Genomic DNA, 9951 nt, shown 5'->3' with positions numbered 1-9951 from the left:
TGCCATCGTCTGTCACATAGTGGCCGATAGTGACTATGGCATGGTGCATCTGCACAATCGGGCGGACCTGGAGGCGCTCATGACAAAGAACGACAGTGAGGAAAGGAAGTTGGTGTTAGACGTTAGGTAGAGAGTGGATTGTCACGCCGAGGGACAATAATGGATTGTGCTAGCAACGAGGGTTGAGGGGAGTGAGGGAAGGCATTATTTCACTCAAGAACCTTTCTTAAGAGAACTATAGGGCAGTAGCCCATTGGCTAGGTCAGTGGCACATCTGGATTGACTACAATAGGAATCTCGTCGAGTGTGCGGTATCCGGCTCTCTCAATATTAGATGATACCCCACCCCACATGTTGTTTACGGAAATGTTTTTGCAATATATTTAATAAGTTTAGTTTGTATCAAAACATAAATATTTGAAGTAATAATATGATAACTAAAACTAAAAATACATATGATTTATTACATTATATTATTGTATAGTTCCAAAGTATTTATTAAATACAAATAGCTTGATAGAGTGGAGCATGCATGTTTGCATGCTTGCATGTTGAGGTGGTTTTTTTAATGTTGCATGCTCAGGTGGCATTTTTGCATGTTAAGAGAAATAGATTAGTGAGGTTCGCTATTTAGATATAGTACAAGAGAAGACCCCGCACGTTATAGCTTGTGGATAATTGAATTAATACTATATGAGACAAACTAAGAATACATATTATTTTGTATTAAACTATTGTGTAGTCAGAAAAAATTTGAGTATAAGCAGCTTGATATAATAGAAAATCTTTTCCCATGCATGTTGAGTGGACCTTTGATGAGGTGTCATGTATGATAAAGTGGGATGCGTGCATATTAAGATAATAAAGATAGTGTGAATGAACTATTTAGGTACATAGGATAAGATAAGATATTGTGTATGGCCCCATCTCATTTTCTCACTTTTCATTAACCTTTTTTATGTTAATTGTTCTTTGTCCTATCAATAGAGAGACGACAAATTTGTCTAGATTTTAAACTCTGAGGCCTCCATGAAACTTGAAACTATGCACCGGACCCAAAAAATAGTTGATGTCAAGCATGATATCTGGCTTGTTAGTGTTCCAACATACCATGGAAAACTCACCCATGGACCAACCGGCCCCGACGCCTTGTCACATGGCATGGCAAACCCGAATGTCTTTGCTTCCTCCTCGGTGTGTAGGCCTCACCAAGATCATGAAGGTCACAATTGGGAGTGGGAATGATCCCTGAATTGATGTCAATGTTATGTGAAGAGCCTTTCTAAGCAATGTTATTGAAGTGTCGGTAGACAATCTTTTCCCCCATGCCCATGTTCGGTAACCCAACCATTGTTGTGTTTGAGATGATTAATGAAGTTCTTCCTCCTTATATGGTTGACACGAATGAAAATAGCGGGTGTTGGCATTTCCTTTTCTTAGTTTTTCTAAGGTTTTGTCGCTTCCTAGCTTTCTCAAGCACGACCAGCCTAATGATCTTTCTTTTCAAGTCTTTTAAGAAGGTCTCTCTCTTCCGGACTAAGCTCTTTTTGTTCTTGTGCCATATCTAGGTGAAGAATGATGACCTCGAAGGCCATCTGAAATTGGACCTTTGAGTTTGCAAAGAGGGTCTTGCTCAAGATGCATAATTTTTGGCTTGTTTTCTTGAGCTTATAAAATAGCCTTTGGTAGGACTCAACATTCCTTAAGTGATAACAATGATCAATCACAAAGAGCAACATGAAAATAATATACAAAAAACCAGAAAAGAGTGCGCAACTTTTGGCTTGTTCTCTTGAGCTTATGAATGCCTTTGATCAGGCTCGACATGACATGCCTTAGTGATGATAATAATCAAGGACACGACTAGGGAGCACACGTGTGCTCCCTAGCATTCCCGAGCACACACCCCAAATAGGTAAGATTTTGTCCTAATGCTATGATGTAAAATCCACTTCAAAAAAGAAAGATTTTATCCCATGTGTAATTATTTTGTGTGTTCAATTTTTTTTTAAAGTCATAACTTTTGAACGGAGCATCAAAATTAAGATCCGTTTTCACCGTTAGATTCTTGGCGATGAGCTATTCAAAAACTAGATCTCATATCGATATGTTTCGGCGAATTTTTTTTCTTCGCGCAACTTTGGTGCCACGGAGAGGCAACTTTTGTACTACTGTAGGCAACTTTCGGTTAGGGTGTATATCATGGTCACCTATCATCCAGATGTTCTTTTGAGTTGGCTATGATGACTACCAAATTGCCTAGCACACATGTAAGTTGTCTACCATGACTACCTATCAACTTTGCTACTATATGAAGCACGTGTTGCCAGTTTGCCTATCATGACTATGTATCAACTCGATGCTCTTATAAAGTTGGCTATCATGATTGTAAAGTTGCCTAGCGTCACCTTTGAATTTGCTTTTGATGAACTTCGTTTCTCAAGCAACTTTGCTACCACAGAGAGGCAACTTTTGAACTATAGTAGGCAACTTTCGGTTAAGTTGTGTATCATGATCACCTATCATCTCAATGTTCTTTTGAGTTGGCTACAATGACTACCAAATTTCCTAGCTTGACATATAAGTTGCCTAGTGTCAACTATGAAGTTGCTTTCGACCTTTTTTTGTTCTCTCAAGCAACTTTGGTGCCACGGAGAGGCAACTTTTGTATTAAGTAGGCAACTTCCGGTTAGGTTGTGTATCATGGTCATCTATCATCCTATTGTTTTTTTTTGAGTTGGCTACGATGACTACCAAATTGCCTAGCATCACTTGTAAGTTGCCTACCATGACTACAAATCAATGTTGGTGCTACATGACCCACCTTGTTGCTTATCATGACTTATGAACTCAATGCTCTTATAAAGTTGGCTATCATGACCTCAAGTTGCTTAGCGTCTCCTATGAAATTGCTTTTGACGACAAAATTCTGAAGCAACTTTCATGCCACAGAGAGGCAACTTTTGTATTAAAGTAAGAAACTTTTGCTTAGGTTGTGTATCATGGTAACCTATCATCAAAATGTTCTTTTGAGTTGGCTACGATGAATACCAAGTTGTCAAGCATGACATATAAGTTGCCTAGTGTCAACTATGAAGTTGCTTTTGACGATCTTTTTTCTCTCAAGCAAGGTTGGTGCCATGGAGAGGCAACTTTTGTATTACAGTAGGAAACTTCCGGTTAGGTTGTGTATCATGGTCATCTATCATCCTAATGTTCTTTTGAATTGGCTACGATGACTACCAAATTGCCTAACATCACTTGTGAGTTGCCTACCATGACTATCTATCAACGTTGGTGCTACATGACCCACCTCGTTGCTTATCATGACTACCTATGAACTCAATACTCTTATAAAGTTGGCTATCATGACCTCAAGTTGCTTGGTGTCTCCTATGAAATTGCTTTTGACGAAAAAAATCTCAAGCAACTTTCGTGTCACGGAGAGGCAACTTTTGTATTAAAGTAAGAATCTTTCGCTTAGGTTGTGTATCATGGTCACATATCATCAAAGTGTTCTTTTGAGTTGGCTACGATGAATAGCAAGTTGCCTACCATCACCTATAAGTTGCCTAATAAGCTGCCTACCATCACCTGTAAGTTGCCTACCATGACTACCTATCAACTTTGGTGCTACATAACACACCTCATCGCTAGGCTGCCTATGATGGCTACATATCAAATCAATGCTTTTATAAGTTGGCTATCATGAACGTCAACTTGCCTAGCGCCACCTATGAAGTTTCTTTTGATGAACTATTTTTCTTGTCAGATAGACAATTTTGGTGGACGGGGAGGTAACTTTTGAATTAAGGTAAGAAACTTACGGTTAGGTTATGTATCATGGCCGCCTATCAGTCCAATGTTCTTTTGAGTTGCCTAATATGACTAACAAGTTGTCTAGCATCACCTATAAGTTGTCTGCCATGACTATCTATCAACTTTGGTGATACATGAAGCACTTTGTTGCAATGTTGCATATAGTGACTATCTATCAACTCGGTCCTCCCATAAGTTGGCTATCATGACGGTCAAGTTGACTAGCATTACATGTTAAGTTGCCTTCGAGAAACTATTTCTTCGAGCAACTTTGATGCTATGTTGAGCAATTTTGGGGCTACAAGAAGCAAATTTGTTGTCAAATTGCCTATTGTGACTATTACTAAACGAATGATTTTCTAATATGGCTATCATGACTCTCAAATGACTAACATCATTCTAAAGTTGCTTTTGATCAACATTTTTTTCAACTCCGGGAGTTCAAGTCCACAAATATTACAATACGCCACGACCTAGCAGCCAGGAGTTCAACTCCGGGAGTCGTCGCGTTTGACCCGGCTCTGGCGTAGAGTTGATAGGGTTTGGAGCCGAAGTGTTATTGAACAAGCCCTAAATTCCCTTTTGTCCTGTTTACATCACAAACAAAGACGCATTAGCTTGCGCGAAGTTATCTAAAAAATCCCAACCACAATGAAAATCAATGTTATGAATTCTCTCATGGTAGTTCTAGTTCTAGGTCTAGTTCATGATGTTCCGAAACCATCAAATAGACCCCAAAATGTGATAATTTGCTAGAAGAAAAGGAGACCTAAAATCTGCAAAAGCCTGCTCATTTCTTTCTAGAATTGTGGTAATTACATTACATGTAGGCTCCCTTCCAAGATTCCTATCCACGACCATGTAGCAGACAAGGACTGACATGGAGAATCAACCTGTTCATTGTGCAAGCAGTTTTGCCATGGCAGTCGAGCAAGATGTGGTTCCACCACAACGTCACCCTCACTGTCTCGCTCACCGCCGCAGAACATCACCATGGTGCTCGACACCGGCAGCGAGCTGTCCTTGCTGCTCTACGCCAGGAACAACGTGATGTCCTTCGGCCCGAGGAGCTCGGCCACCTTCGTCGCCGTGCCCTGCGCCTCCGCACATTGCCGCTCCCGTGACCTTCCGTCGCCTCGGCCTGCAACGGGGCGTCGAGCAGGTGCAGCGTATCGCTCTCCTACGCGGACGGGTCCTCCTTTGACAGCGCGCTCGCGACCGACGTTTCCGCCGTTGTGTGCGGCGTTCCGCTGCATTGCTTCCGTGTTCGACTCGTCCCCGGACGGCGTCCCGAGCGCCGGGCTGCTGGGCATGAACCGAGGCGCCCTCTCCTTCGTCTCGCGGGGCAGCACCCCACACTTCTCGTGCTACATCTTCGGCCGCGACGATGCCGGCGTGCTGCTCCTTGGACTCCAACAGCGACCTGCCCACCTTCCGCCGCTCAACTACAAGCCCCTGTACCAGCCAGCCCTGCCGCTCCCGTACTTCGACGGCATCGCCTACTCCGTCCAGCTCATGAGCATCCGCGTCGGCGAGGAAGGGGATCGAGGCGACTAAGAGCATCTCCAGCCGTTCAGCCCCTCAGGGCGCCGAAAAAGAGCGGCATGGAGACGAACCGGCGCTAGATTGGCCCCTGGGGCGACCTAGCTCCCAGCCACTCCCCCAGGCGCTGCCCCCAGCCGCGGCAAATTCAAACGTAGTCTCATTCCCGCTCACAAAATAGACGCCACAAATCCAGCGATCAAGCGGTCGCAAGTTCGACGATCGAATGAAAAGTTCGGCGTACAAAAAGCAGAAAGGACGCGCGTGCGCATCAGACAGCGAGGTCGGCCTCCGGCGTCGGCGGAGTCGGCGTGCGCGGGCTTGGCGGGGTCTCTGTGCTAGGCGGCGTCGGCATGGCTTCTGTGCTACGGAGAGTCTTGGCGGCATCATCGCTCGGGCTTGGCGGCGGCGTCGGCGTGGGCGGCATTGTCGAGGGAAGCTGGTTCAGAATGAGGCCACGCTCACTACTAGAAAAGGCATGCTAGTGGCGCACCTGTTTTGCCTACTAATGGCGCACTACAGGTGCGCCATTAGTATAGCCCATGGCGCGCCATTACTAATAGAAGTGCGCAGAGTAACAATTTTTTTTCAAATATTTTTTCAGAATTTTTTTTCAAATTTTTTTTCGTTTTTTTCTTAATCTCGGGTCACTATGGCTTAATCTCGGGTCAATATCACCACCTCACTTAACAGGCACTTGTTGATATATCTACCATATCAATCCTATTAAACCTTGTTGATGTCTAGGACTTTGTTCATGTTCATGAGTATGATAAAATTTTGAAAAATATTTCAAACTTCCCGGTCATATTATGTATCATTTTTTGAAAAAAAATTCAAAACCAATTTTTTTTTCTGTTACTAGTGGCGCACAAACGGTGCGCCACTAGTAAGTTTGAAATTTTTTGCCTCTAGATCTTGAAAGCCCCGTAACTCTTTTTCTGTTAGGTTTTTGAGGATTTTGAAAATGTTTAACGGGGTTCCCCGGTTAAATTCGATGTAACTTTTCGAGTAGATGATTTTTCATATAGAAAACTTTTTAATCTAAGTTCGTATGCAAAAGTTATGCCCATTTTACAAATTCCAGAGAGATTTTGCAAATAAAGTCGAAATTCATATTTGTAAATTTTCCCAACAACTAGACCACATATCACATGGGAAACTTATTTTCTTTTATTTTTGACATTTTCATCATTTTCTTTTATTCTTTTAAAACTGAAAAGGCGGTCTACGGGGTGGGGGGGGGGGGGGCATTCGGTGGATTTTTTGGGTCAAGTTAGTAATGGCGCACCACTCCCACGGTGCGCCATTACTAATTTTGAAAAAAAAAATTAAAAAAAATTACTAGTGGCGCACCGTGGATGTGGTGCGCCATTAAACTAGTAATGGCGCACTATCCCTTGGGGCGCCATTACTAGTTTTGAAAAAAAATGAAAAAAAATTGAAAAAAAATTACTAGTGGCGCACCGTGGATGTGGTGCGCCATTACTAGTTTAACTAGTAATGGCGCACTATCCCCTGGTGCGCCATTACTAGTTTTGAAAAAAAATTAAAAAAATTGTTACTAGTGGCGCATCGTGGATGTGGTGCGCCATTAGTATTTGACACTAATGACGCACCAACACATGGTGCGCCATTAGTATATAGTAGTGGCGCACCACATGTCTGGTGCGCCATTAGTGTCCATATCATCTATAGCCCTTTTCCTAGTAGTGGCTCCGTCAAGTACCACGCCTTGACCGCCTCGTCGTTGCTCTGGAGCATGTCCGCCCCGCCCAGCGAGAAAGCCAGGTCGGTGTTTCTCTTCTTCGCGGCGACGTTGGTTCGGAGTAGGTCGAGCTTGACGGCGCTGCTCGACATCAACGCCGACCACCGCGCCTCGGTCTTCTCTTCACGAAGGGCGGCCCGGGCTTGTGCGTCGGCGAGGCAGTGCTCGATGGACTCCTGCACTCGAGCGGTGGCCGCGTCGGTGTGTTTCCCCTTCTTGGCACCTTTGTTGCCGTCCGACCGCCCTTCTAACGCGCCCGGAGTCGGCGCGTCCGGCTTGTAGGTCTCCTTGGCCTTGTCGAGGGTGCGCCGGACTTCCGCCCACTTCTCGCACTTGTCAATGCGCTTGTAAACGTGGAGGTACTTGAATTCGGCGTCGTTGTTGCCCTGCCGATACATGGCGAACATGAGCAGCAACTGCGCGGAGGAACAAACTGTTGGCGGGCGCACACGGAGAAGAGAGGCGGGAGACCGGCGTGCCATACCTGATCCTCAACGCTGGCGCCGCTCTCCGGGCGAGCCGCGACCTCCTCGACGATCCCATGCCATTTGTTGCACGCCCCCTGGATACGCCCCCAATGGTTCGCCATCACCTTCGCCCCACGCTGCATGTAGACGTCTTTAAAGTAGGGGTCGACGAGCTTGCGCTCGTCGAACTCGGCCTTGATGCGCTCCCAATACGTCTCGATGCTCTGGTTCATGCCGGTGGTCGGGTTGAGGCAGACAACTTTCCATGCTTCGGCGAGGCATTCCTCCTCCTTGGACGCCCACTTGATGCGCGGCTCGCCGGACCTGGCCGCCCGCTTCTTCTTCTTGCGCCTCCTCGCCGGAACAGTCGCCGGATCCTCCTCCTTCCCTTCGTCCTCCTCCTCCTTCTCCTCCTCGCCGTAGACGTAGCCGAGCTCGCCATCCATGCCGCCGCTGAGATCCACCGTGTCGTCCGGGGTGACGAACCCGGGAGACGCGGTGGCCGCGGCCGAGCCTGTCGCAATGATGTCGTCCATGTCGGCCTCGGACTCGTCGGTGTCGCCGAGGTGCGAGAAGGGCAGCGCACCACGGCGGAGAGGGGGCGTCGGGGAGGAAGCGTAGGCGGGCGGCGAGTAGTTGTATGGAGGGTACTGCACGCCGGCGAAGGCGGGCGAGGGCGTGCGCTGGGCCGGGTGTCCATGGGGGAAGGTGATGTTGGGGTTGAACCCACCGTGCGCGTCCCCGTCGGCGTAGCCCGGCGAGGGCGTGCATCCCCATGGCTGCGGCGACGGAGAGCCGACGCCTTGCTGGCCCCAGGGCGCGTACTGGGCGTCGTTGCCGGGTGGATTCATCATCCCCACGCGAGTCGCCTCGGCCTCGGCTTGGTCCGCCGAAGCCGCAGCCGCACGCGCCGCGTTGTCACGGGCCTTCTTAGCGATTGCCCTATTCCGCCGGTCGGCGGTGACAGCCTCCCGTCGCTGAACTTTCGCCCTCCACTCGACGTTTGTCATGCCCGGTGGCTTGGACGGCGGCGCCCTTGGCTTCCTCTGCTTCGGCTGGGCGACGGAGGCGGTCGCGGTTGACGCGGCGCGGGGGACGACGTACTTCTTCGGTGGCATGGCGGCCGGCTGGGAGACGAGCGGGAGGGAGATTGGCGGGAGGAATGGAGAGAATGGGAGGGAAGTGGGGAAAAGCGGGAAGAAACGGCGGGAAGAGGCGCTCGACTCGCCGACAGGGCGGACCCACGCGCCTTTTTCGCTTGTGCCGGCGCCCCAAGCGCCCCCCAGGGCACCGGGTTCTGCCTGGGTCCGCCGGCACCAGTTTCGGCCCGAGCCGGCGAAAAACGGGCTTCTGGGGGGCAACTGGGCCGTTTTTTCGGCGCCGGCGCGGCAAAAACGCCTGGGGAGGGCCTGTTGGGGGCGCGGCTGGAGATGCTCTAAATTGCAATCGAGCTGAGGATAGATAGCGACAGACGGGTTTTTTCTTCTTACCGCTGGTTGTTTGCCTGTCGCGTAGCGGGTGTGCTCGTTTCAGTCAAATAGCACGCGTGCACTTTTTATAATTTGGGAATAATCAATCACATAGCGCAACATGAAAATAATAACAGTGCCAAAAAAAAAGATCACAGAGCGCAACATGGAAATAATAACAGTGCCAAAAAAAAAGATCACAGAGCGCAACATGGAAATAATAACAGTACCAAAAAACAAAAGGGCCGCCACCTGCAAAGGAAGAAACTGTCTACTCATTAGTTTGGGTAATTTAACACCGGGTGCCACGGGGTTAGAATCATAGTGTAGTGCTCACCATATTCTGGTTATTTTGCTAGGTTTATTTGCTTTAACCCGTACGTGCCGCACGGGGTGTAACAGGCTCCCGAGCCTCACGTTATATGCGGCGAGGTGCTACGCTACGTTAGCGGTGTGGTACTAATTAAACATCAGCACAACACGCACAGGTACAGAAGACGGCCGGCGGTGAGACAACACACGTAGACGGCGATACGGAGGCAGTAACGACCGCTCCGGGCAGAGAGAGCGGCGTCCCGTGCAGCTGCGCGCGCGCGTCGACAGCGACCCCGGCCGGTGGCGAGACAACTCTGCCCACGCGCGGCCGCAGAATGCCTTCTTTTTTTGCGGGAAAGAACGCCTTGTTTTTTATGCTAGCTGCTGGTGGGCTGGGGTTAGCGTTGGGCCTTACGGGATGACTGTTCAGCCTAAGGACTTGTGACGTGAGCTTGGACTAGAGCCCAGACAGTTCAACTACCATTATTAAGCAAATAAAGTGTGTGGTTAGCCTAAAAACTTCGTTTAAGCTATTCTTAGAAAATATTTAAAAAACATATTTTATTTTACA

The sequence above is a fragment of the Triticum aestivum genome, chromosome 6D, assembly GCF_018294505.1.
Source record: "Triticum aestivum cultivar Chinese Spring chromosome 6D, IWGSC CS RefSeq v2.1, whole genome shotgun sequence".
Classification (NCBI taxonomy): Eukaryota; Viridiplantae; Streptophyta; class Magnoliopsida; order Poales; family Poaceae; genus Triticum; species Triticum aestivum.
This window is presented reverse-complemented; position numbering follows the sequence as displayed.